Source organism: Macaca thibetana, chromosome X (assembly GCF_024542745.1).
Source record: "Macaca thibetana thibetana isolate TM-01 chromosome X, ASM2454274v1, whole genome shotgun sequence".
In the NCBI taxonomy this organism is placed as follows: Eukaryota; Metazoa; Chordata; class Mammalia; order Primates; family Cercopithecidae; genus Macaca; species Macaca thibetana.
The window spans coordinates 53,302,715-53,330,297 of NC_065598.1; the positions used below are offsets into that span (position 1 = coordinate 53,302,715).

Here is a 27,583-nt window from a genome sequence, read left to right on the forward strand (position 1 = left end):
CATGCGGGCATGCATGCTTGTGTTCTCCAGGGCACAACACAAAATACGTTTCTTCCTGGGGTTTCTGTCAGAAAAGTTTGCAAAACACTCTTCTAGGGACTCTCTGCCCCTGTGTTAGTTCTTTGAGATATCGCCAAACTGCTTTCCACAATGGCTGAACTCACTTACATTCCCACCAGCAGTGTATCAGTGGTCCCTTTTCTCCATAAGCTCACCAGCATTTGATACTTTTTGACCTTTTATTTGATGCCTCATCCTCCTTAGTAGCTGGGACTACAGGCGTGCGCCACCAGATACAGCTAATTTTTTGTATTTTTAGTAGAAACAGGGTTTCACCATGTTGGCCAGGCTGGGCTCGAACTCCTGACCTCAGGCCTCCCAAAGTGCTGGGATTACAGGCGTGAGCCACTGCACCTGGCCTTGACCTTTTAATAATAGCCATTCTGACTGGTGTGAGATGTTATGTCATTGTGGTTTTGATTTGCATCTCTCTAATGATCAGTGATGTTGAGCATTTTTTTCATATACTTGTTGGCCGCATGTAAGTCTTCTCTCTAAAAGTGTTCACGTCCTTTGCACACTTTTTAATGAGGTTGTTTGCTTTTTGTGTGTAGATTTAAGTTCCTTACAGATGCTGGATACTAGACCTCTGTCCGAGGCGTAGTTTCCAAATATTTTCTCCCATTCTGTAGGCTGTCTGTTTACTCTTTTGATAGTTTCTTTTACTGTGCAGAAGCTCTTTAGTTTATTTAGGTCCCTTTTGTTAATTTTTGTTTTCATTGCAATTGCTTTTGGTATCTTTGTCATGAAATCTTCGCCAGGTCCTATGTCCAGAATGGTATTGCCTAGATTGTCTTCCAGGGTTTTTATAGTTTTGGGTTTTACATTTAAGACTTTAATCCATCTTGAGTTGATTTTTATGTATGGTGTAAGGAAGGGTTCTAGTTTCAATCTTCTGCCTATGTTTAACCAGTTATCCCAGCACCATTTATTGAATAGGGAGTCATTTCCCTATTGCTTATTTTTGTCAACTTTGTGGAAGATCAGATAGTTGCAGGTGTGCAGCCTTATCTCTGAGCTCTCTATTCTCTTCCATTGGTCTATGTGCCTGTTTTTGTACCAGTACCATGCTGTTTTGGCTACTGTAACCTTGTAGTATAGTTTGAAGTCGGGTAGCGTGATGCCTCCAGCTTTGTTCTTTCTGCTTAATATCGCCTTGGCTATTTGGGCTGTGTTTTCATTCCATATAAGTTTTTGAATAATTTTTTCTAGTTATGTGTAGAATGTCATTGGTAGTTTGATAGGAATAGCATTGAATCTTTAAATTGCTTTGGGAAATGTGTTAGGATGTTTCTTGCATTGCTATAAAGAAATACCTGAGACTTGGTGATTTATTAGAAAAAGTGTTTAATTGACTCACAGTTTTGCAGTCTGTATAGGAAGCATAGCTCTGGCATCTGCTTCTGGGGTGGCCTCTGGAAGTTTACAATCATGGTGAAAGACCAAACAAGAGCTTGCATGTCACATGGTGAAAGCAGAACCAAGAGAGGGTTGGGGAGGTGACACACACTTTTAAATGATCAGATCTCGTGATAACTCACTCACTATCACAAGGACAGCACCAAGGGGATGGTGCTAAACTATTCATGAGAAACCAGCTGCATGATTGAATCATCTCCTGCAAGGCCCCACCTCCAATACTGGGGATTAAAATTCAGCATGAGATTTGGATGGGGACAAATATCCAGATTATATCAGGCAGTATGGCCATTTAGCGATAGTGATTCTTCCTATCCATGAGCATGGGATGTTTTTCCATTTGTTTGTGTCATCTCTGATTTCTTTCAGCTGTGTTTTGTAATTCTTGTAGAGATCTTTCACCTCCCTATTTAGCTGTATTCCCAAGTATTCTTTTTGTGGCTGTTGTGAATGGGAATTACTTTCTTGATTTGGCTCTCAGCTTGGATGTTGTTGGTGTATAGAAATGTTACTGATTTTTGTACATTGATTTTGTATCCTGAAACTGATGACATTGTTTATCAGAATAAAGAGTTTTTGGGCAGAGACTATGGGGTTTTCTAGGCATAGAATCATATCTTTTGCAAACAGGGACAGTTTGACCTTCTCTCTTCCTATTTGGATACCTTTTATTTCTTTTCTTGCCTGATTGCTCTGGCTAGCACTTCCAGTGAAAATGCTTGAGTTTTAATCCATATTTTGTGATGATGATTAAGTGAGTTCATTACTTTCTTCCTTGAAGTTAATTAGTGAGGTCGGATGCAAGCACCATGACCTATGGTGCTTGAATCCTTCATGCTTTCTTCACATTGCCTGACAGAAGTTATGTGATCATTTAAAGCTTGTGCACCATGGACACTTTATTCCAGGTGCTCAGAAGAAAAAACTTAGCGATTTTATCTCTATACTCCTGTCATATGAATAGGAGCTTTACTCTCTCCTGTCCCAAATCAACTAGATAAGAAATTCCAAATTTCCCAGGGAGTCATTGCCTGAATCCTACTTCCTGATACCATTTTCTGTGTCACTCAGGATTGTTGAATACGAACAACATAAGCTGACTCTGGGCAACTCAAGCAAAAGGGAGTTTATTGAAAGTATGTGTTGGTACTGGGTGGGGCGTGTGTGTCTTAAGGAATCAACAAGAGAAGAGTGGATTAGGCTTGGGAATGAGAAGAAACTAAGTGAAATGAGGATAGAGGGAAGCAGTGACCTTGTAATTTCAGGAAAAGCCGAATGAATATACTGCTTTGGTGTTGATGAATCTTCAATCTTTCCTTTTCTCATTACCTCACTTGCTGGTCCATAAACCTGAGATTGAACATGTAATTTGACCAGTAGGAAATAGATGACTGCAGTATTACAGTCCCACTTAGGGGTGGTTCTGAAAGCCACTTGAGAAAGGAATTCCTTTCAAGGGGCAAAACTTCAGCTATTATATCTGATTTTTAATTTTGCCTAGAAGGTGAGATGGTCACAGGTAAGATCTGTACTGAGTAAAGATTAGCACTAATTGTTTGGTCAGTTGGTCAAGGACATGGAAGGATCAAGGTTGCAGGATTTAAGACAAGGAGAGCTGGGAAAGTGATATGTTAAAGTGCATGTAGAAAATGTCACAGAGTGTCTACATTCTTCAACTTCTGTCATAGCAAATTGTGTATATGTGATTAAGTTCTGTGTTCATGAGATCAAGAAGGATATAGCACTTCTGGGAAGTGATTTTAAAGGGAGGACCCACACAGTTCTACCCTTCCTCATTCCTGCTAGTTAAATGTTGGTGAGATGGTTAGAGTTCCAAGTGCCATCTTAAGCATGAGGAAGAGAGCCACATTGTAGGGATGGCAGAGCCAAGAGCCAGAGAGAAGCTGGTCCCTGATGGGTTCACGGAACCCCAACCCCATCCTGGACTGATTACCTCCAGATTTATTTTACGTCAGATGGGAGTCAGCTTCTGTTTTCTTAAACAAGTGTGTGCGTGCTGTGTGTGTGTGTGTGTGTGTGTGTTTCATGTACCTGAACCTGATCCTAACTGATATGTCAGAAAAAATTCAGAGGCAGAAATGAAATGAATCAGTTGAGGGCTGGGCATAGTGTGGAAATGGAGTATGGGAAGCTCCTGAGGAATTGAGGTGATGGATATTGGTTCTGTCAGGTGCGACCAGGGGCCCAAATGCACCTCTAGGCCATGGTTTCAGATGATGAAATAGACAGCAGGCGCTCTCTTCTCTCTTTCTCTCTCTCTTTTTTTTTTTTTTTGTTGAGACAGTCTCGCTCTGTCGCCCACACTGGAGTACAATGGCACGATCTCGGCTCACTGCAACCTCCACCTCCCGGGTTCAAGCAATTCTCCTGCCTCAGCCTCCCAAGTAGCTGGGACTATAGGCACGCGCCACTATGCCTGGCTAATTTTTGTATTTTTAGTTGAGATGGGTTTTGCCATGTTGGCCAGGCTGGTCTCGAACTCCTGACCTCAGGTAATCTGCCCATCTAGGACTCCCAAACTGCTGAGATTACAGGCGTGAGCCACTAGGCTGCTGGAACTCTTAAGAAAAAAAAAAAAAGAGGTTTATTGCCTCACTGAATCCAAGGAACTCTTAAATCTGTAAACAATCAAATTATAGGAAATGCAAAGATGCTGGGGAATCTCAAGAACAATAGAACCAGAGATTAAAATGCAGGGCCGGGCGCGGTGGCTCAAGCCTGTAATCCCAGCACTTTGGGAGGCCGAGACGGGCGGATCACGAGGTCAGGAGATCGAGACCATCCTGGCTAACATGGTGAAACCCCGTCTCTACTAAAAAATACAAAAAACTAGCCGGGCGCGGTGGCGGGCGCCTGTAGTCCCAACTACTCGGGAGGCTGAGGCAGGAGAATGGCGTGAACCCGGGAGGTGGAGCTTGCAGTGAGCTGAGATCTGGCCACTGCACTCCAGCCTGGGCGGCAGAGCGAGACTCCGTCTCAAAAAAAAAAAAAAAAAAAAAAAAGAGATTAAAATGCTGTGAGGACTCGAAGTTCTTGGGGTCAAGCAACAAAACCTTATGCTAGCTAATTAGAATACAAAAGGAATTTATTGCAAGAATACTGTAATTTACAGATCCAGCTTCTGGCTTTTAGTAGTACAAATAAATAATAGCAAAAGACTCCTAGATTCCAGATACTTTACACATGTAAGTGGTTTCTTGAATGAAATGAACTCAATGGGGACACAGTGGGAAATCCTCTTACATTTTTCTCACTTTTGCCTTTAAATACATTCTACAATATATACTTCTCCGCCTCTTAGCGGCTTCTCATGTTGATACCACAATTTCCTATCACTTTCATAAAAAATAACAGTCTCATTTTCAGATACAGTATTTGAAAAATCCACACAAACTACTCAGAATTTTTTTTAAAGTGTAGTCCATTCTAAGCAAAGGCTTCAACTTCTCATCAATTTAAATCATCTTCTTTTCCATCATTCAGTTCAGGCTGAAGGTCCCTAGCTCCAGGACTTGCAGAGGATGCGGTCTGTTCTTTTCTTTTATTTATTTATTTATTTTGGGCGGGGACAGAGTTTTACTCTTGTCACCCATGCTGGAGTGCAATGGCATGATCTCGGTGCCTCCCGGATTCAATAGATTCTCCTGCCTCAGCCTCCCGAGTCGCTGGAATTACAGGCAGCTGCCACCACGCCCAGCTAATTTTTGTGTTTTTAATAGAGACGGGGTTTCACCACGTTGGCCAGACTGGTCTCGAACTCCGACCTCAGGTGATCCACTTGCCTCAGCTTCCCAAAGTGCTGAGATTACAGGCCTAAGCCACTGCCCCTGGCTGATGGGTCCTTTAACACCTCCACTCTCTCCCCTCAAACCCCACTGTCTCTTCCAGAAGTGGGGGCGAGGGGAATTATTAGCAGAAAAGGGGAAAAGTAACTATGTCTATTTATTCTGAATATTAGCACCCTGGGCTGCAGCAGGAGTCCAGATGCTGGCTCCTTCTCACAGGCTGCATTTTTGGTACCTCAGAGTCACTCTGTGGGGACCTCTGCACTGCCACATTCCCCCAAGCAGGTGATACTGAGGACTGAGTTCTGATTTTTTATCTTGCCCAAATTTTTATCTAAGGGGTCTGGGAGTCATGCCCTACAAACCATAAATTCTCATCAGATGGATTTTATTTGACCCTATATATTGTGACTTACTTTTCAGTCTGACTCCGGCATAACATTATGAGACAAAGAAGAAAATATTTAACCCCAAAAATATATTTCCTTGCCATACCTTGAAATTGCCCTGCAAAGTCTCTTGTGGGAAAAACCCACATTCTATAGAGAATCGCCTTCCCCCTTTGTTTTCCTTTTTTTTCTTCCCAGATCCAGGAGATAATCAACTAAGAGCCAGGCACCCTTTTAATCCAATAAAAAAACAATTTACAATCGGCTGTCTTTAAAGTCTGCTATCTAAGGGCTTCCTCTGCACAATAAAACTTGGTCTCCATAATCCTTTATCTTTAACCTGAACATTCCTTTCTATGGATCCCCGATCTTTAAACAAACTCAAGCAATTGTCAACCAGAAAATGTTTAAATTTACCTATAGCCTGGAAGCCCCCGCTTTGAGTTGTCCTGCCTTTTTTTTTTTTTTTTTTTTTTTGAGACGGAGTCTCGCTTCGTCGCCCAGGCTGGAGTGCAGTGGCACCATCTCGGCTCACTGCAAGCTCTGCCTCCTGGGTTCACGCCATTCTCCTGCCTCAGCCTCCGAGTAGCTGGGACTACAGTGCCGGTAGCCGGTGCGAGTAGCCGGGCACGCACCACCATGCCCGGCTAATTTTTTTGTATTTTTAGTAGAGACGGGGTTTCACCGTGTTAGCCAGGATGGTCTCGATCTCCTGACCTCGTGATCTGCCCCCCTCGGCCTCCCAAAGTGCTGGGATTACAGGAGTGAGCCACCGCGCCCGGCAAACCAATGCATTTCTTAAATGTATTTGATGTCTCATGCCTCCCTAAAATATGTAAAACCAAGCTGTACCCCAACCACCTTGGGCGCATGTTCTCAGGGCCTCCTGAGGGCTGCATCATGGGCCACGGTCACTCGTATTTGGTTCAGAATAAATCTCTTCAAATATTTTACAGAGTTTGACTCTTTTTGTCGACAATACTCTCTCCAACTGTTCTCTCCTCTCCCCACCCACCTTCTTGTTCCTGCTCCCCTTGCAATTCACTGCCTCTTTCTTCTGATTCTCCATCACTCTGGCAGGCCATCTTCTTGGATGAGATCCTTTCCAGAGGACTGCATGCTCAGCTACCTCCCAGACAGCCAGGTTTCCCAGGCAATTCTTCATGCAGGCCCCAGTCTCCGTCTTTACATACACCCCCAAATCCTGAGATCACGTCAAGAATTTTCTCATGTTTGGCTCTGGAAGAAACATGCCACAGATTTCCATGTTTCTGTAGCTCAGGGAGAGCCCTGTCCATTATTCTTTCTGACCAACAACCCCAAACTGTGAGCATTTCTCTTAGGGTGGCCCACACTAGGTTTAGGTTGGGAAGGCCAAAGTGCTCACTGTGCCTACAAATTCCCTTCATGTAATTTTCTCTCAAGGAATCTGCAGTTTTCTTTTCTTTTTTTTTTTTTTTTTTAGGCAGAGTTTCACTCTTGTTGCCCAGGCTGGAGTGCAGTGGCGCAATCTCGGCTCACCGCAACCTTCACCTCCCGGGTTCAAGTGATTCTCCTGCTTCAGCCTCCCAAGTAGCTGGGATTACAGGCATGTGCCAAGACGCCCAGCTAATTTTTTGCATTTTCAGTAGAGGTGGGGTTTCACCATGTTGGCCAGGCTGGTCTCGAACTCCTGACCTCAGGTGATCCACCCGCCTCAGCCTCCCAAAGTGCTGGGATTACAGGTTTCAGCCACCGCGCCTGGCCTGCAGTTTTCTCTTATATACACAATCTCTGTTGCCTCCTCTCCTAACAATCTCTCCCCGACACTCTCCTGGCTCCTGACAGACTAGCCTCCTTGCTGGTTCTTGAACAGGATAGGTATGCTACCGCCTCAGACGCTTTGCGTCCGTCCATGGTTCCCTGTTCCTGGAATGCTCTTGCCCCTCTTATCTGCCTGACTCATTCCCTCAGCTCCCTCTGTTTATTCAGATGCCACCTTCTCAGTGAGGCATGCCCTCCCCACCCTATTTAATGTTGCAATCCGGGCATGCCAGTGTGCCTGGTTGCCTTTCCCAGCTTTATTTTTTCCATAGCACTGACCACCATAGACTTTTCGCACATTTTACCAATTTCTTTGCTTTGTTGTCGGTGTCCTCCACTAAAATATGAACAAAAGTGTATCTGGCAGCTCCTCTTTAGAATATGGAAGTTTTGTCATACTTATTTCAGACACGAGCCTTTAGCAAAAATTTGAAGACACTAGGAAAAGCATATCACACGCAGACATACACACACCCCTCCTGAATTTAGGAGAAAACCAGTGATGTAAGAGTAGTATTATGAGACAAGCAACGTCCAGAAAGTTCGAACAATTATCCCATAGTCACACATTAAGTTATTGCCGCTAGGACTTAAATCCATCCCTTCTTTCTTTCTTTATTTTTAAGCCACTTTATTGAGGTATGATTAACATGTAAAAAGCTGTGCATATTTAATGTACACAACTCGATGATTTGGGGTATAAGTATATCATCTGTGAAGCTGTCACCACCATCAAGGTCATAGACATGTCCACCACCTCCCAAAATTTCCTCCTGCCCCCTTCATTACTATAATTGTTTCTTGTGGAGAGAACACTTAACATAAGAACTACTCTCTTAGCAAATTTTAAGTATACAATACAGTATTGTTAGCTATAAGAACTATGCTGTATAGTAGATCTCCAGGACTTATTTACCTTGTGTAACTGAAACTTTGTACCCTTTGACCATCATCTTTTTATTTACCCCCACCCTCCCCAACCAGCCCTGGACAACCACCATTGTACTCTCTGCTTCTATGAGTTTGACTATTTTAGATTCCACATAAAAGTGTGGAACACGCCAGGCATGGTGGCTCACGCCTGTAATCCCAGCACTTTGGGAGGCCGAGGCGGGCGTATTACGAGGTCAGAAGATCGAGACCATCCTGGCTAACATGGTGAAACCCCGTCTCTACTAAAAATACAAAAAAAAATTAGCCGGGTGTGGTGGCGAGCGCCTGTAGTCCCAGCTACTCGGGAGGCTAAGGCAGGAGAATGGCGTGAACCTAGGAGGCGGAGGTTGCAGTGAGCCGAGATCGCGCCACTGTACTCTAGCCTGGGTGACAGAGCGAGACTCCGTCTCAAAAAAAAAAAAAAAAAAGGGTGTGGAGCACTTATAGACAAAATACAGTATTTTTCTTTCTGTGCCTGGCTTATTTCACTTAGCATAATGTCCTCCATGTCCATCCATGTTGTTGCAAATGGCCGGATCACCTTCATTTTAAAGGTTGAATTATATTTCATTGTGAGTATATACCACATTTTCTTTATCTATTCATCTGTCAATGGACATTTAGGTTGTTTTCATATCTCGGCTGTTGTGAATAGTGCTGCAATGAACACGAGAGTGCAGGTATCTCTTTACGATCCTGATTTCAATCCCTTTGGATAAATACCCAGAAGTGGGATTGCTGCATCCTATGGTAGTTTTATTTTCAATTTTTTGAGGAACTTCCATACTGATTTTCATAATGGTCGCACCAATTTACATTCCCACCACCAGTGTATCCGGATTCCCTTTTCTCTATATCCTCACCAACACTTGTTATCTTTTGTTTTTTCACTAATAGCCATCCTAACAGGTATGAGGTGATATCCCATTGTGGTTTTGATTTGCATTTTCCCGATTAGTAAATGTTGAGCACTTTTTCATATTTCTGTTAGCCATTTGTATATCTTCTTTAGAGAAATGTTCAACAAAAAAATTTGTTAATACTTAACTATTTGTTAAGACTTATATGATCTCTCCTGGAAACATGTTCCACACACTCTTGATAAGTACATTTGGCCCCATATCTGTGGGTTCCCCATCTGCGTATTCAACTAACCATGGACTGAAAATATTTGAAAACAAATGGGTGCTTGTGTCCATATTGAACATATACAGACTTTTTTCCTTGCTGTTATTCCCTAAACGATATAGTATAACAACTATTTACACAGCATTTCCATTGTATTAGGTATTATAAGTAATCTTTTTTGTTTTTTGAGATGGAGTCTCTCTGTCACCAGGCTGGAGTGCTGTGGCTTGATCTCAGCTCACTGCAACCTCTGCCTCCCGGATTCAAGTGATTTTTCTGCCTCGGCCTCCTGAGTAGCTGGGATTACAGGCGCCTGCCACTATGCCTGGCTAATTTTTGTATTTTTTAGTAGAGATGGGGTTTCACTACGTTGGCCAGGCTGGTCTCGAACTCCTGACCTCGTGATCCATCCACCTCCATCTCCCAAAGTGCTGGGATTACAGGTGTGAGCCACCGCTCCAGGCCTTTATAAGTAATCTTGATTTGATTTGAAGTATATGGGAGGTTGGCTGGGCACAGTGGCTCACGCCTGTAATCCCAGGACTTTGGGAGGCCTAGGAGGGCAATGGCTTTAGCCTGGGAGTTTGAGACCAGTCTGGGCAACACAGTGAAACCCTGTAACTATAAAAAAATATACATATACAAAAATCAGCAGGGCTGTGCATTGTGGTGCGCACCTGAGGTCCCAGCTACTCGGAAGGCTGAGGTGGGAGGGTTACTTGAGCCTGGGAGGTCAAGGCTGCAGTGAGCCATGATGGCGCCACTACACTTCAACCTTGGCAACAGAGTGAGTCTTTGTTTGAAAAATAAAAAATAAAAAAAGATTTTTAAAAAGTGTATCGGAGAGTGTGCATGGGTTATATGGAAATACTATACCATTTTATGTAACAGACTCGAGCATCCGTGGACTTTGGTTTACATGGCCCAGGGTCCTAAAATGAATTTCCCATAGATACTGAGGAACAACTGTATGTACATTCTTCTGCTGTTGGATGGACTGTTCTATATATGTCTGTAAGTTCCATCTTATCTAAAGCATTGTTCAGCTTGTTTCCATATTGATATAATCTATCCATCATCAAAAGTGAGGTATTAAATTTCTCCCATATTATTATATTGCGATTTCTCCCTTCAGTTCTACATCAGTGTACAAAAATCTCTAGCATTCCTGTACACCAACAACAGCCAAACCGAGAGCCAAATAAGAAAGGCACTCCCATTCACAATGGCCACAAAAACAATGAAATACCTAGGAACGCAGATAACCAAGGAAGTAAAAAACCTCTATTATTAGAATTACAAAATACTGCTGAAAGAAATCAGAGATTTCCCAAACAAATGGAGAAATATTCCATACCCATGGATTAGAATAATCAATATTGTTAAACTGACCATATTGCCCAAAGCAGTTTACAGATTCAATGCTATTCCTATCAAACTACCAATGACATTCTTCACAGAACTAGAAGAAACTATTTTAAAATTCATATGGAGGTTGCACTGAGCCAAGATTGTGCCACTGCACTCCAGGCTGGGTGACAGAGTGAGACTCCATCTCAAAAAAAAAAAAAAAAAAAATTCGTATTGGCCATGCTCAGTGGCTCACGCCTGTAATCCCAGCACTTTGGGAGACTGAGGCGAGCAGATCACTTGAGGCCAGACGATCAAGACCAGCCTGGCCAACATGGCAAAACCCTATCTCTACTAAAACTACAAAAATTAGCCCGGTGTGGTGGCATGTACCTGTAATCCCAGCTACTTGGGACACGAGAATTGCTTGAACCCAGGAGGTGGAGATTGCAGTGAGCCGAGATTACAACACTGCACTCCAGCCTGGGTGGGAGTGTGACTCTGTCTCAAAAAAAAAAAAAAGGAAGAAAAATATATGAAAGGTAAAAAGAGTCCAGATAGCCAAGGCAATACCAGGCAGAAAGAACAGAGCTGGAGGCATCATGCTACCCGACTTCAAACTATACTGCAACGCTACAGTACCCAACAGCCTCATTAAAAAGTGTGCAAAAGGGCCGGGCGTGGTGGCTCAAGCCGGTAATCCCAGCACTTTGGGAGGCCAAGACAGGCAGATCACGAGGTCAGGAGATCGAGACCATCCTGGCTAACCCGGTGAAACTCCGTCTGTACTAAAAAATACAAAAAAAAAAAAAACTAGCCGGGCGAGGTGGCGGGCGCCTGTAATCCCAGCTGCTCGGGAGGCTGAGGCAGGAGAATGGCATAAACCCAGGAGGTGGAGCTTGCAGTGAGCTGAGATCCGGCCACTGCACTCCAGCCTGGGCAACAGAGCGAGACTCCGTCTCAAAAAACAAAAAAGTGTACAAAGGACATGAACAGACACTTTTAGAAAGAAGACTTACATGCGGCCAACAAGTATATGAAAAAATGCTCAACATCACTGATCATTAGAGAAATGCGAATCAAAACCACAATGACAAATCATCTCACACCAGTCAGAATGGCTATTATTAAAAGGTCAGGCCGGGCGCGGTGGCTCAAGCCTGTAATCCCAGCACTTTGGGAGGCCGAGACGGGCGGATCACGAGGTCGGGAGATCGAGACCATCCTGGCTAACACGGTGAAACCCCGTCTCTACTAAAAAAATACAAAAAACTAGCCGGGCGACGTGGCGGGCGCCTGTAGTCCCAGCTACTCGGGAGGCTGAGGCAGGAGAATGGCGTAAACCCGGGAGGCGGAGCTTGCAGTGAGCTAAAATAAAAGGTCAAAGGCCAGGTGCAGTGGCTCATGCCTGTATTCCCAGCACTTTGGGAGGGCGAGGAGGGAGGATCACTTGAGGTTAGGAGTTCAAGGTCAGCCTGGCCAATATGGTGAAACCCTGTCTCTACTAAAAAATACAAAAATTAGCCGGGCATGGTGGTGCAAGCCTGTAGTCCCAGCTACTCGGGAGCCTGATTCAGAGGTTGCAGTGAACCAAGATCACGCCACTGCACTGCAGCCTGGGCGACAGAGAGAGACTCCATCTCCCAAAAAAAAAAATTTTTTTTTTCTTTTAAAAAAAGTCAGGCCAGGTGCGGTGGCTCACACCTGTAATCCCAGCACTTTGAGAGGCCAAGGCGGGCGGATCATGAGGTCAGGAGTTAGAGACCAGCCTTGCCAACATAGTGAAACCCCAACTGTACTAAAAGTACAAAAATTAGCTGGGCATGGTGGTGCACACCTGTAGTCCCAGCTACTCATGAGGCTGAGGCAGGAGAATCACTTGAACCGGGGAGGGGGAGGTTGTGGTGAGCCGAGATCACGCCACTGCTCTCCAGCCTGGGCACCAGAGCAAGACTCTGTCTCAAAAAAAAAAAAAAAAAAAAAAAAAGGTCAAAAAAATGTCAGATGCTGGTGAGGTTGTGGAGAAAAGGGACCACTTATACACTGCTGGTGGGAATGTAAGTTCAGCCATTGTGGGAAGCAGTTTGGTGATATCTCAAAGAACTAACACAGGGACAGAGAAACAAATACCACATGTTCTCACTTACAAGTGGGAGCTAAAGATTGAGTACACATGGATACAAAGAAGGGAACAGCAGACACACCGGGGCCTACATGAGGGTGGAGGGAGGGAGGAGGGTAAGGATCGAAAAAGTGCACATTGGGTACTATGCTTATTACCTGGGCGATGAAATAATCAAGACACCAAACCCCCATGACACACAATTTACCCACATAACAAATCTGCACATGTACTCCTGAAACTAAAATAAAAGTTACCAAAAAAAACCTCAAGTACTTTCTGTGATTATGCTAAAGAATCTCACATTGCTTGATTCTTGGGGCTAACTGTACAAAACCTAATTGTACAGTTTGACCATGTACAAATATATATATACCAGTTGAATGTACAGCCTAGCCCGAAATCTGTGAAAATCAGAGTGTTAATTGGGAAATAGTGCAACCTTGATATTTGGAATGGGCATCTCTGGGAGGATTTGTGGATATTCTTTGCAGTGAACCCAAAACCGCTTGGGGACAAAAGCAGAGTCAAACGTGAAAAGAAGGCCAATACAATGTGATGGCTACGGTAGGAACGCATTTTGAGAGTGCTTGACCAAGTAGGGGAACACAACTTTAGTTTGAGGTGAATTGTCAATATGGATGGGCTTTGCAGAATTTGCACCATGTGAAATCCCTTGGCATGTTGTAGAGAAAGTAATTTAGAATGTTGGAGAAAGCTAGAGGGAAATTGTCATGTGTGTCACCCTACCCCCTGACTATGTCAAACTTGAGTGGGACCGCAGAGTCTCCCTCCACAGTCTGAGACTACACTGGGTGAAGAAAATGGTGATGTATTTTTTAAATGCTCCATCAGCTGTTCTCAGTGGCCACAGAATGCTGATGGGAACCACTGCAGCTGAATTGGAATCCCTGCTTTTGATAAGGATGTGTACCCTGAGTGGCAGAGGTAATGGCATTTACCTGGGTGCTCTTACCAGGAATGTTGGTGTGGTGCCCCTAATGGGCAGCGAGGTCAGGATAGTAGTCAGAGTGGCCTGATATGAGAGATCACACATTGTATTCAATTAATCATGGAGTCCGGAGGAACAAAATTGGCTGATGTCGCACTGGGGTCCCAGGGGGTTTGGAAAAGTCTTTGAGATGGTCACATCCCTTGTAAGCAGAACAGGGTTGACGTGGTGAGATGGAGTGAGGTAGATAGCTTGGTGTGCTGATTCTGGGCCCATTCCTAAGTTCTCAAAGCTGGAGTGACTGAGGGAAAGTTCATGCATTTAAAAAATAGTTATTAGGCCGGGCGCGGTGGCTCACACCTGTAATCCCAGCACTCTGGGAGGCCAAGGCGGGTGGATCACCTGAGGTCAGGAGTTTGAGACCAGCCTGGCCAGCATGGGCGAAACCCTGTCTCTACTAAAAATACAAAAAACATTAGCCGGGCGTGGTGGTGGGCATCTGTGATCCCAGCTACTCAGGAGGCTGAGGCAGGAGAATTGCTTGAACCCGGGAGGCGGAGGTTGCAATGAGCCAAGATTGTGCCATTGCACTCCAGCCTGGGCGACAAGAGTAAAACTGTCTCAAAAAAAAAAAAAAAAAAAAAAAGGTATTAATCAACAAGTCTGTACTAAGCACTGTGGAGACACAGGGGGAACAGTCACAGCCAGGATGCCTACTACCATAGGCTAGAAGAAAAGGTAGGCACGTTAATAGGAAGTAGTGTAAGCGCGTCACAGTAGTACGGGGCTAGAGGAGCACAGACATGGCAGGGATGGTCAAAATCTTCTCCTAGGGGAACCGACTGCTGAACTTAAACCTGAAGTATGAGAAGGAGTTAGCCAGGCAAAGACAGCGCTAAGGTATGTTCTTCATGGAGGAAATAGCATGTATGGAAGACATAGAGAGAGAGAGAATGGCATGTTTAAAGAACGACTGCCGGCCGGGCACGGTGTCTCACACCTATAATCCCAGCACTTTGGGAGGCCAAGGCAGGTGAATCACCTGAGGTCAGGAGTTCGAGACCAGCCTGGCCAACCTGGTGAAACCCCATTTCTACTAAAAATACAAAACATTAGCTGGGCGTGGTGGCGGACGCCTGTAATCCCTTCTACTCCAGAGTGCCATTGCACTCCAGCCTGGGCAACAAGAGAGAAACTCCATCTCAAAAAAGAAAAAAAGACTGCATCTAGAAATAGAGAAGATGAGATACCCTGATTTACCATCCCCCTTCCTCCCCCGACACACTCCAAAACTCTCGGACATGTTAGAGAAAATGGAGCAAGTGTTCTGTCAAGTGTATAGCTGATATCACAAAAAGATTAAGGGCAATACACAGGGGGCCAAGAGTGAAGAGGAAGCCAAAGCACAATGCTATAAGCACCTGAGCTGACACCGTGGCTTTCCCGAGCTGGGTTACCAGTCTTGGTAACATAGCTTTTGGGTTTTTTTTTTTTTTTTTTTTTTTTTTTTTGAGACGGAGTCTCGCTCTGTCGCCCAGGCTGGAGTGCAGTGGCCGGATCTCAGCTCACTGCAAGCTCCGCCTCCCGGGTTCACGCCATTCTCCGGCCTCAGCCTCCCGAGTAGCTGGGACTACAGGCGCCCGCCACCTCGCCCGGCTAGTTTTTTGTATTTTTTAGTAGAGACGGGGTTTCACCATGTTAGCCAGGATGGTCTCGATCTCCTGATCTCGTGATCCGCCCGTCTCGGCCTCCCAAAGTGCTGGGATTACAGGCTTGAGCCACCGCGCCCTGCCAATTTTGGGTTTTAATGGCCATGTGAGGATGACAGAATGGCGTTCAAGACACTGTTGGCAGGGAGTTGGAAACAAAGATGAACCTGTGTCACGTGCAATGTTTAGTTATTTATACTGTCCTTATGGTCCAGGATCCCTCAACCTGATAAATTAACGTTAAATGTGCTCCCAGGCTAGTGAGACCTTGGGCTGTCTGCCTGACAGAAGCAAACATATCTCTAGAGGGACACTCTCCACAGGACTCCCACAAGGCCCTGCCAAATAGGAGCTCAAATTTCAAAATCACAAAATAATGCAGGAAGAAACAATTTCCCACGAGCAAGAGCTGCAGAAACAGCAAACATTGTAATTAAAATCCCTAGGAATGTCAGCTAATAGGATTATCATACAGAAACTAAGAGATAGTATGTTTAAGTAAGAGACATGAAAGAATATATGCAAAAGTAAAAAGAAAGAGCAAGATGGTATTTTTAAAAGACAGGTGTGAAAAGAGTCAAAGAAAGCTTCTAGAACTGGACAATATAGTCATTGAAAACAAACACCTAATATACAAGTTAAACAGAACATTAAACTGAAGAGAGACATAATTATATGGAAGATAGATCTGACAGAATTATCCAGAATACAGCACAAGGGAGTATAAAGATGGGTACTAAGAGAGGTTAAGAGACATGGAGGAGAGACCAACATACACCTAATTGATGTTCCAGGAGAAGAGTCTAGAGAGAATATTTAAAAGCTTAATGGCTGAGAATATATCAGATTTGCTGAGAGACATGAATACTCAGATTCAGGGAGCAAAAGTTTTGAGCAGGATTTTTGAAGAAAGAAATCTATAACTAAGCACATCATAGTAAAACTAGAAAACACCAAAGACAAATCAGGCAGGGAGGCAATGCACATTACCATCATGGAATGGAAATTGGACTGACTTAAGACCTTGCAAGGAATAATAGAAGTCAGGAAGCAGTCTGGAATTATACACCCAGCTACCCTATCATTCAAGAGTGAGAGAAACACAGAGATATTTTCAGACAAGCATGGGCTGAGAGAACTTTTACACAGGTGCTTCAAGAGAAAGAAGATTGTGCCCAGAAGAATTGAGAAGAGGGAACAAATGGTAAGCAAAGAAACTGAAATAAAACCCATTGCAAACCGGCATATTTTATCTGTGTCAATACAGCAATTTAAAAGACTCTGGAAGTCTGTTGACTGAAAAGTCATTTGAACCACCATCCACTGAATTTCTGTCCCTGACTTGAGTCAGTTTATAGACCCAGAGGCCCTCAAATGAAGAGAAAGTCATGGAGCAAATGTCAATGTATAATGTGAACCTTCGTTCTGGTATTTCTCCAAGGGACTTGCAGCCAGTTAGTTAGGTACATAGGCACTGCAGAAAAGGGAAACACCCAAACAGGTAGTCATTATTCGGTATTGACTCTAAGCTAATACTAATGGCTTGGAATGCAGAATGCCACCATGGTCCATCAGTCAGAGGGAGGCTTATCAGGGTCAGATGATGGATGAAATCTTGAACAAAGTTCATCTCATGGCTGTTTCTCTAGTTCTTGCAAGTATTTGTGGAACACGTGCCCCCAGGTGCATGCGCACATGCACACACACTTATTCAGAAGCTGGAAGAATCTCCACGTTGCCTCTGTAACCCACCACGGAGTAAGAGCTATTATGCTATAGAAGGCTAAGAAATTACTGGATTTTCCCCCACCCCTACTTCCTACCAAGATACGAAATCCATAGAAATATCACATGCCCGTGGAAATATCAGGAAAAGCATGCCACCCAGAAAATAGTAAAAGACACAGAAATAGTCATTTATATCTCATTCCCATGCCAATTCTGGCCAGCACGAGAGATGAATGGACCTTGGGGTGTAAATGTGGATTATCATTAATATAATCAGGTGGTGACTGCTGATTGCAGTTACTGTCCCAGATGTGACCTCCTTAATGGGGTAAATCAATATTCTTTTCTACATTCCAGCAAGCACAGAACACCAAAAGCACCTTGCTTTCCTTAGCATAGAAAATTCTATACACTTACTGTCATGTAAAGAGATATATAATTTTTTCCAAGTCTGAGCTCTAGTTTAGTTTTTGGAGATTTTAACCACACCACCCTCCACTGGGAATTACTCTAGTCTGCCCTGTTGATGACATCATGCTGATAGGACCTAGGGAAGAGAAAGTACGGGTACTCTAGATACTTTGGAAAGACTTATTAGGGTCCAAAGCCTTTGAGTTCAATTCTTTGAAATCACAGAAGCCTGCCACCTCTGCGAAATTGGGAGGGGTCCAGTGACTTGAGGCATGTCAAGATATTTCCCCAAATGTGGAGGCCAAGTGGCTTCCGTTTTCATCCCCTACCAGTAATGAGGCACAATGCTTGGCGGGCCAATCTGGATGTTGAAGATAAAATTTGCCATGTTTGTGCGCCCTGCTCCAACCCATTTTGTAGGTAACAAGAAAAAGAGCCAGTATTCAGTGGGGTCCAGGGTAAATGAAGGCTCTCCCATTGTCCCAGGCTACAGTTCACCCAGATCTGCCACCAAGCCCTTATGACCCAAGGGATCCGAAAGGTGCTTGAAATGTCTGTAACAGGTCATGACACCTTATGGAGTTGGAAGTAATCCCTGTTGACAGAAACATGTCAGTAAACCCTGTGATTGGAGCAAATCCATGCCTTCATCAGCAAGTAACTATTGGTTTTTTTTGAGAGACTGTTCCTAGCTCGCTACCGACCCTGGTAGACTGGCCATGAGAAACCAAATTGGTCATGTTACCTGCGCTGTCCATCATGAACTGGGTGTTGACTAATCCACCAAGCCACAAAGTCTAGCGTAACCAGTACAACCCCATCCCCAAAGGGAAATGATATATACCAAATTGGACTTTTATTCCTCCCCATGCTGCCACCTGTTCTTCAACCCACACACATGGGTTCATTGAGAGTTTCTCATAACTTGGTGATTGGGGAGAAAACTTGGTAGCCTGGCTTACAGAAGGGCTCTGCAGGACATGCAGGAGCCATGTGGAAATGGACTGTGAAGAGGCTCCTAATAATTAAGTGAAATACACAGGACTGTCTGGGAAAGCAGGCTCTTTCCTGGTGTTTTGATCCATAGTGCAGTGAATACTCTAGTACAGACAGACTTCTTTGGCACATATTCAAGAGAGTTCCTAGAAGAGAGTTTTGCAAGCTTTTCTGACAGAAACCCCAGGAAGAAACGTATTTTGTGTTGTGCCCTGGAGAACACAAGCTTGCCTACCCACATGCATATAAGCACACACGTATATGTCAGTGAAATGACATTTTCATAAAACAATACTCACCCTAACTGCATGCAATGCAATCGGATATTTTCTATTCTATTTTCTTCTGGTTCACTTGTTTTTTTTGTTTTTTTTTTTTTCTTTTTTGAGATAGAGTCTCGCTCTGTCACCCAGGCTGGAGTGCAGTGGCGCAATCTCGGCTCACTGCAATCTTCACCTCCTGGGTTCACGCCATTCTCCTGCCTCATCCTCCCGAGTAGCTGGGACTATAGGCACTCGCCACTATGCCCGGCTAATTTTTTGTATTCTTTAGTAGAGACGGGGTTTCGCTGTGTTAGCCAGGATGATCTTGATCTCCTGACCTCGTAGTCCACCCGCCTCGGCCTCCCAAAGTGCTGGGATTATAGGCGTGAGCCACCGCGCCCGGCTCGGTTCACTTGTTTAATGTCGTCACACCCACTAAAGTAACTCCACAACACGTCCCCTATAGTGTCATGGCCGGCAATTGAAAAATGTTCTCATATACACCTAAAAGTGGAATCCTTGGACCTGGATTACTGGCATCTTTGATTTGACTTAAAATTTCTAAATACTTATCTAAATTCTACTCTCTCAAGTGATTATGCCTTTGCTCCACATTCTCATTAACTCCCAGTGTTTTCTTTCTTTTCTTCTTTTTTTTGGATGGAGTCTTACTCTGTTGCCCAGGCTGGAGTGGTGCGGTGGCCTGATCCGGACTAACTGCAATCTCCGCCTCCCAGGTTCAAGCGATTTTCCTGTCTCAGTCCCCTGAGTAGCTGGAATTACAGGTGCGCACCACCACACCTGGCCAATTTTTGTATGTTTAGTAGAGACAGGGCTTTGCCATGTTGGCCAGGCTGGCCTCGAACTCCTGACCTCAGGAGATCCGTCCACCTCGGCCTCCCAAAGTGCTGGGATTATAGGCGTGAGCCACCGCGCCCGACCCAGTTCACTTGTTTAATGTCGTTATACCCACTAAAGTAACACCCACTAAAGTAACTCCACAACACGTCCCCTATAGTGTCATGGCCGGCAATTGAAAAATGTTCTCATATACACCTAAAAGTGAAATTCTTGGACCTAGATTACTGGCATCTTTGATTTGACTCAAAATTTCTAAATACTTATCTAAATTCTACTCTCTCAAATGATTATGCCTTTGCTCCACATTCTCATTAACTCCCAGTATTTTCTTTCTTTTCTTCTTTTTTTTTTTGGATGGAGTCTCACTCTGTTGCCCAGGCTGGAGTGGTGCAGTGGCCTGATCCGGACTAACTGCAATCTCCGCCTCCCAGGTTCAAGCGATTTTCCTGCCCCAGCACCCCTGAGTAGCTGGAATTACAGGTGCGCACCACCACACCTGGCCAATTTTTGTATGTTTAGTAGAGACGGGGTTTTGCCACGTTGGCCAGGCTGGCCTCGAACTCCTGACCTCAGGAGATCCGTCCACCTCGGCTTCCCAAAGTGGTGGGATTACAGAGGTGAGCCACCGCGCCTGGCATCACTCATTGTTTTCTAAATGTGAAAAAATTTGCTCATCTCTTTAGTGTGAAATTGTCTAGAGTAGAAAAATATTACAGTAGCAAAAGGAAGAGGTAGAGTTTGGTTTTCATCTGTGGCTTTCTTTTCTTGTTCTTCTTTTTTTAGTGTTTGTTGATGTAATCAGCGTTTTGGGTTTTTAAAATGAGATCTACTAGAATATACTTAAATACTTACGTTAATGATGTTGAGGGGAGGAAGAAATGAATGATTCTGAAAACTGTGTATTTGGAAGCAGAGAGTCAAAGGCTCAAAGTACTTGAGGCGGGATGGAAATCCAAGTGCACGTGAAGGGATCAGAGGAGAAATATTTTCTCCCTTGTAAGCGGAGGGAGAAGTTGGATTAGAAGTAATGCAGATTTAACACTTTGGTGATGGGAAGATGAGGGGCTTTGTTTCAAGACAGACATGGTGCCTGTGCTCCGGAGCTTACAGTCCAGCAGAAAAACAGTCAGTAATTAGAAGTTCCGTGTGCTTAAAGTGAACATGGTGCCCTAGTGGGATTCAGTGAAGGATCTGACCTAGTTGCAGGACTCCGTGGAAGACTTACTGAGAACATGCTGTTTAAGCTGCGACCTGAGTGATGAGGAAGAGTTACTGAGTCAAAGATTGGGAGAAAAGTATACCAGGCTGACAAAATAAGGAACTTAAAGGAGTTTAAGTGGTTGAGAAAGTAAAAGAAAGTCAGTATTGCTAGCGTAGAGATTGAGGAGGACCGAAGTTGACCGGAAGCTAGAGAGGTAGGTAGGGCTGACATCACGTAAGGTCTTAGGAGCCCTGTAAAGAGTTTGAACTTAATGACCACTTACATGGGAAGCCATTAGAGAACTTTAAGCAAGAGGACAGACACGATCAGAAAGGTTCTCTGTAAAACATTACTACCGCTGCCTTTTGGAGAATGTATCAGAGATGGGCCAGAGGAGATGTGGCCAGGACTATTTTTCAATAGTCCAGGCGACGACTGGTGACTTGGATTGGAGTAGGGGCAGCAGATCTGGACAGATTTGAGAGATGGTGAAAAGACAGAATTGACAATGTGTGGTAATGGAATGTTGCGATGTGTATGTGCAGGGAGAGCAATCCAAGGAAACTCATGTGTTTTTCACATAGGCGAGTGGGTGGATGTTGTACAGTTTACTGAGATGGGAGAGACTGGAAGAGAATCAAGGTTCGTGGAGAGAATCATGAGTCCATTTATGTTCATTGTGATGCATTTGAGTAAATGTCAGTAATCCTTTCGCCAGCAGGTACCAAGAGACATACCAACAGGACACCCAAACAGGGGGAGCTTAAACAAATGGGGCTTCAAGCTTTATGAAAAAAGTCTAGATGAAGTTGGTTGTTAGAATTGGTTCAGTGATTTAAAATGTCAATGCTGACATCTCCATAATTTTCTTGGCCTTCTCCTCATGATCACAAATACTGTTCAACACATCCAAGTCCAAGGCAGGAAGACAGGAAAAAGAGGGACAAGGTGTTCTTCTTTTGAAAGGTTGTCATTTTGTTCAAGAAGAAAAGCTACCATTTATTATTTTCCTAATTGCAGGCAGTTTTAGTGGCTTCTGCATTAAATTTCTCATAATGAACATTTTTTTCATCATCACACAGGTAGTTCTTAACTGCATCATTGCATGTAAGATTGCTTAGGAGAAAGACTAGACATTAAAACAGAAGATGAAAAAAGAAGAATGTTAGGGAAATTTCTGAAGAGTTTTCACAGTTAATGATTGGCTCTAGTAAACATTTCCAGTAAAATGGTAGAAATATGTTTTCAATCGAATTAGGGTGACATGTTCAAAATGGGAATAACCAACTGTGTGTTCAAATGCTGATGCGGATCAATAAGATGAGGTTTAAAAAGTGGCCATTGAGTTTAGTAACTTGTTGGTTATCCATGACCTTTTCAAAAGCACTTTTAAGACTACTGGATGGCCAAACCACACTGAAGTGGGTTGAGAAGTGTATGAATGTTAGAAGATGAGGACAGTGTCACGTAGGACACACAAAAAAAGTAAATGTGTTTTAATACTCATGAAATGAGGCCAGGTGCGGTGGCTAACGCCTGTAATTCCAGCACTTTGGGAGGCTGAGATGGGCAGAACACTTGAGGCCAGAAGTTTGAGACCAGCCTGGCCAACATGGTGAAACCCCATCTCTACTAAAATAAAAATACAAAAAATTTAGCCAGGCGTGGTGGCGGGTGCCTGTAATCCCAGCTACTTGGGAGGCTGAGGCAAGAGAATCATTTGAACTCAGGAGGTGGAGGTTGCAGTGAGCTGAGACCACGCTATTGCACTCCAGCCTGGGCAACAAGAACAAAACTCCGTCTCAAAAAAAAAAAAAAAAAAAAAAAACAACTCATGAGATGAATCCAGCAGAGATGGTAAGGTTGTAAATACAGCGACACAAGGGGATAATCCACACAGCACGATGCTGATTATGCAGGAAGGATACTAAGTGAGGTGATACTTGGATAATAGGAGGCAAGGAGAGAAGCTTGGGGCCAATGGAGATAGGTTATGTATTTAGTGGTGGAAGGTTAGTACTTCATATCTTCATGAACATGAAGATTTCATAAAATATGAAGTACTTTGTATTATTAAGTATTCATTTAGTATCATATCATTATTCAATCATATCATATATCATTCATGTAAGTATTCATTAAGTATATCATTAAGTATTCATTATCATATCATTAAGTATTCATTAAGCATGAAGTATCTTTTTGTGATGAAATAATATTCTATTATAGTAATATACCACTTTTTAAACCCATTCATCTGTTAAAAGATATTTGGCCAGCTGGGAGTGGTGGCTCACACCTGTAATCCCAGCACTTTGGGAGGCCAAGGCGGGAAGATCACTTGAGGTCAGGAGTTTGAGACCAGCCTGGCCAACACGGTGAAACCCTGTCTCTAATAAAGATGCAAAAAAGTAGCCAGACGTGCCCGCTTGAACCCAGGAGGCAGGGGTTGCAGTGAGCCAAGATCACACCACTGCACTCCAGCGTGGGCGACAGAGCAAGACTCCATCTCAGAAAAGAAAGCTATTTGGCCATTGTGAATAGTGCTGCTAATAGCATTCATGTACCAGCGTTTGTTTGAGTACCTGTTTTTAATTTTAGGGGGTATATACTGTAGAGTGGAATTGTCTGGTCATATGGTAATTGTATGTTTAACGTTTTGGGGGAACTGCCAACCTGTTTTCCACAGTAGCTGCACCACACTACTTTCCCACCAGCAATGTACAAGGTTCTGATTTCCACGCATCTTTGCCAACAGTAGTTATTTTCTGGGTTTTGTTTTTGGTTTTTGTTTTATTTTTTATTGTAGCCATCCTACTGCGTGTGAAATGGCATATCATTATGGCTTTGCTTTGCATTTCTCTAATAACTAACAATGTTCAGAATTTTTTCATGTGTTTGCTGGTCATTTTAAAAATCTTCCTTGGAAAAATGTCTATTCAAGTCCTTTGCCCATGTTTTGATTGTGTTGTTTGACTTTTTTGTTGTCAAGTTAAAAAAAAGTTCTTTATGTATCGTTGATATTAGAACCTTATCAGATATATGATTTGCAAATATTTTCTCTACATGTTGTCTTTTAACTTCCCTCACAGTATCCTTTGATGCACAAAACCTTTTAATTTTGATAAAGTCCAATTTATCTATTTTTTTCTTTTGATGCTTGTGCTTGTGGATTACCAAATCCAAGGTCATGAAGACTTATTCTTATGTTTTCTTCTAATAGTTTTTATTTATTTATTTTTTATTTATTTTTATTTTTTGAGATGGAGTCTCGCTGTGTTGCCCAGGCTGGAGTACAGTGGCTCCATCTCAGCTCAACATAAACTCTGCCTCCCGGGTTCTCCTGCCTCAGCCTCCTGAGCAGCTGGGATTATAGGAGCAGACCACCAAGCCCAGCTAATTTTTGTATTTTTAGTAGAGACAGGGTTTTGCCATGTTGGCCAGGCTGGTCTCAAACTCCTGACTGCAGGTGATCCCGTCTCAGCTTCCCAATCTACTTTTTTTTTTTTTTTTTTTTGAGACAGAATCTCATTCTGTCACCCAGGCTGGAGTGTAGTGGTGTGATCTTGGCTCACTGCCCCCTCCGCCTCCCAGGTTCCAGCGATTCTCTTGCCTCAGCCTCCCGAGTAGCTGGGATTTGTATTATGTCTTAAAATAGGAAAGTGCGAGTCCTCCCATTTCCATCTTTTTCAAGATTGTTTCAGCCATTTTGAGGGCCTTGCAATATAAATTTTAGGATGTGCTTTTCTATTTCTGCAAAAAAAGGCCATTGGGATACTTTTGGTACTTCTGCAAGTGGACATGAAAGAAGGGTTAAAAACAGAAAGGTTGCATGAAAGTCGGTTTAAGAAACACTTAGATTTCCAGATACTCTCCTCACTCTGTTAACTGGGTGATTTATCTCCTGTGCCCCGGAAGAAGATTCAAGGATCATTGTTAGGAGGGGATAAAATGGAGGAGCTCTGGAATGGGGGACTCCAGGCATAATTGAGGTTAAGAATCCCATATTGCAAAATGGAGTTAAGTGATCATAATCAAACAGATTATCAGACATCTGAGGAAAGTTTCTAACATGAAAGATAGAGAGGGACAGGAAGAAACTAGAAAGAAACTACGCAGTAATAGGAAGCCTTTTAAAAAAGCCATTAACCATTCCTCAGAGAGCAATCCCCAACCTTTTTGGCACCAGGGACCGATTTCGTGGAAGACAATTTTTCCACCGACCAAGGAGGAGGTGGGGGGATGGTTTCGGGATGAAATTGTTCCACCTCAGATCATCAGGCATTAGTTAGATTCTCGTAAGGAGCACGCAACCTAGATTCCTCACATGTGCAGTTCACAGAAGGGTTCCACTCCTAAGAGAATCTAATGCCTTCGCTGATCTGAGATGAGGCGGAGCTCAGGCGGTAATATGTTCACTTGCCCACTGCTCACCTCATGCTGTGCAGCCCAGTTCCTGACGGGCCACAGATCGGTACTGGTGCAGCACCCAGGGGTTGGGGACCCCTGCCTTAGAAGTAAGACAAAATAATATGTCCATAAAACCAGAGCAAGATACTATTTTTTTGTTTTTATTTGATTTGCTTATTTATTTATTTTTTTTTTTTGAGACGGAGTTTTGCTTTTTAGCCCAGGCTGGAGTTAAGTGGCATGATCTCGGCTCCTCAACATCCCGAGTAGCTGGGACTACAGGCACCCACCACCATGCCCAGCTAATTTTTGTATTTAGTAGAGAAGGGGTTTTGCCATATTGGCCAGGCTGGTCTTGAACTCCTGATCTCAGGTGATTCACCGGCCTCGGCCTCCCAAAGTGCTAGGATTACAGGCGTGAGTCACCATGCCCCGCTTAAGATACTACTTTTTAAACAGAAAATGTGTTCTTGGAAATTAAAGTATATTATCAAGGCCCAGCACGGTGGCTCATGCTTGTAATTCCAGCATGTTGAGAGACCGAGGTGGGAGGGTCCCTTGAACCCAGGAGTTCGAGACCAGCCTGGGCAACATGACAAGACCCTGTCTCTACAAAAAAAAAAAAAAAAAAGGAAAAAATTTGCCAGGCATGATAGTTCACACCTGTATTCCTAGCTATTCAGGTGGCTGATCTGGGAGGACTGCTTCAGCCCCGGAGTTCAAGGCTTCAGTGAGCTGTGATCATGCCGCCTGGGCACCAGAGTGACTCTCTCTCTCTCTCTGTATATGTATATATATATATATAAATGAATGAAAAACTTGTTAGAAGTGTTGAATGATACTCATATGTTTGGAGAAATCTCCCAGAAAGTAAAGCCAAATAATGAATTAGTAAGTAGATACACATGATAGATACAGAGAGATACATAGATAGACGGATAGAAAAGAGGTGAGGTGGCTGGTGTCTATGGCCATACCTCCCAGAACATGCTGATCTTGTGAAGCTAAGCAGGGTCGGGCCTGGCTGGTAGTTGGATGGAAAACCACCTGGAATTACTGGGTACTATAGGCTTTTGCTGGCGCAGTGGCTCACATCTGTAATCCCATCACTTTGGGAGGATGAGGCTTGTGGATCACGAGGTCAGGAGGCCAGCCTGGCCAATATGGTGAAACCCCATCTCTACTAAAAATACAAAAAAACTAGTCGGGCATGGTGGCAGGCACCTGTAATCCCAGCTACTCGGGAGGCTGAGGCAGGAGAATCCCTTGAACTCAGGAGGCGGAGCTTGAAGTGAGCCAAGATTGTGTCACTGCACTCCAGCCTGGGCAATAGAGGGAGACTCCATCTCAAAAAAAGAGAAAAGAAAAGGGAGGGGAAGGGAAAGGGGAAGGGGAGAAATAAGAGGTACTGCACCAGAGTATGTAGCATCCAAATAATAGGGATCCACAAAGAACAGGAGAAAACAGGTGGAAAGAAGTGATCAATAATTCAATAATTAAAAAAAAAAAAATCTCCAGAACTAAGGGTCATAAATGTCCAGCTAGCGCAGGAGCCTAAGGCAGGAGAATGCTTAGCACTTTCTTTTTTTTTTTTTTTTTTTTTTTTTTTTTTTTTTTTTTTTGAGACGGAGTCTCGCTGTGTCGCCCAGGCTGGAGTGCAGTGGCCGGATCTCAGCTCACTGCAAGCTCCGCCTCCCGGGTTCACGCCATTCTCCGGCCTCAGCCTCCCGAGTAGCTGGGACTACAGGCGCCCGCCACCTCGCCCGGCTAGTTTTTTGTATTTTTTAGTAGAGACGGGGTTTCACCGTGTTAGCCAGGATGGTCTCGATCTCCTGACCTCGTGATCCGTCCGCCTTGGCCTCCCAAAGTGCTGGGATTACAGGCGTGAGCCACCGCGCCCGGCTTGCTTAGCACTTTCAAGGAACAGCAAGGAGGCCAATATGGCTAGAGTAGAGGGAGTGAAGGGGAGAGTTGAAGACAGGGAGGTCAGAGAGGTGACACAGGTGACAGATAAGTCCTGGCAAACTAAGGATTTGGGACAT

General features: G+C 43.9%; 2 protein-coding genes across 27 annotated transcripts in view; one reads left to right on the forward strand and one right to left on the reverse strand.

The window, feature by feature from the left end:
• Window positions 1-27,583, forward strand: part of TSR2 (TSR2 ribosome maturation factor) — a 1,158,091-nt gene that overhangs the window by 585,737 nt on the left and 544,771 nt on the right. The window contains exon 1 of one of the 26 annotated variants that reach the window (XM_050777088.1): window positions 5,401-5,404. The exons of the other annotated variants lie outside the window; for them this stretch is intronic. The gene's annotated coding sequence lies outside the window, so the exon portion shown is untranslated. Of the gene's footprint in view, window positions 1-5,400; window positions 5,405-27,583 lie in introns of those variants that run through there. 26 annotated transcript variants of the gene reach the window in all.
• Window positions 1-27,583, reverse strand: part of HUWE1 (HECT, UBA and WWE domain containing E3 ubiquitin protein ligase 1) — a 650,778-nt gene that overhangs the window by 342,738 nt on the left and 280,457 nt on the right. The window lies entirely within an intron of this gene.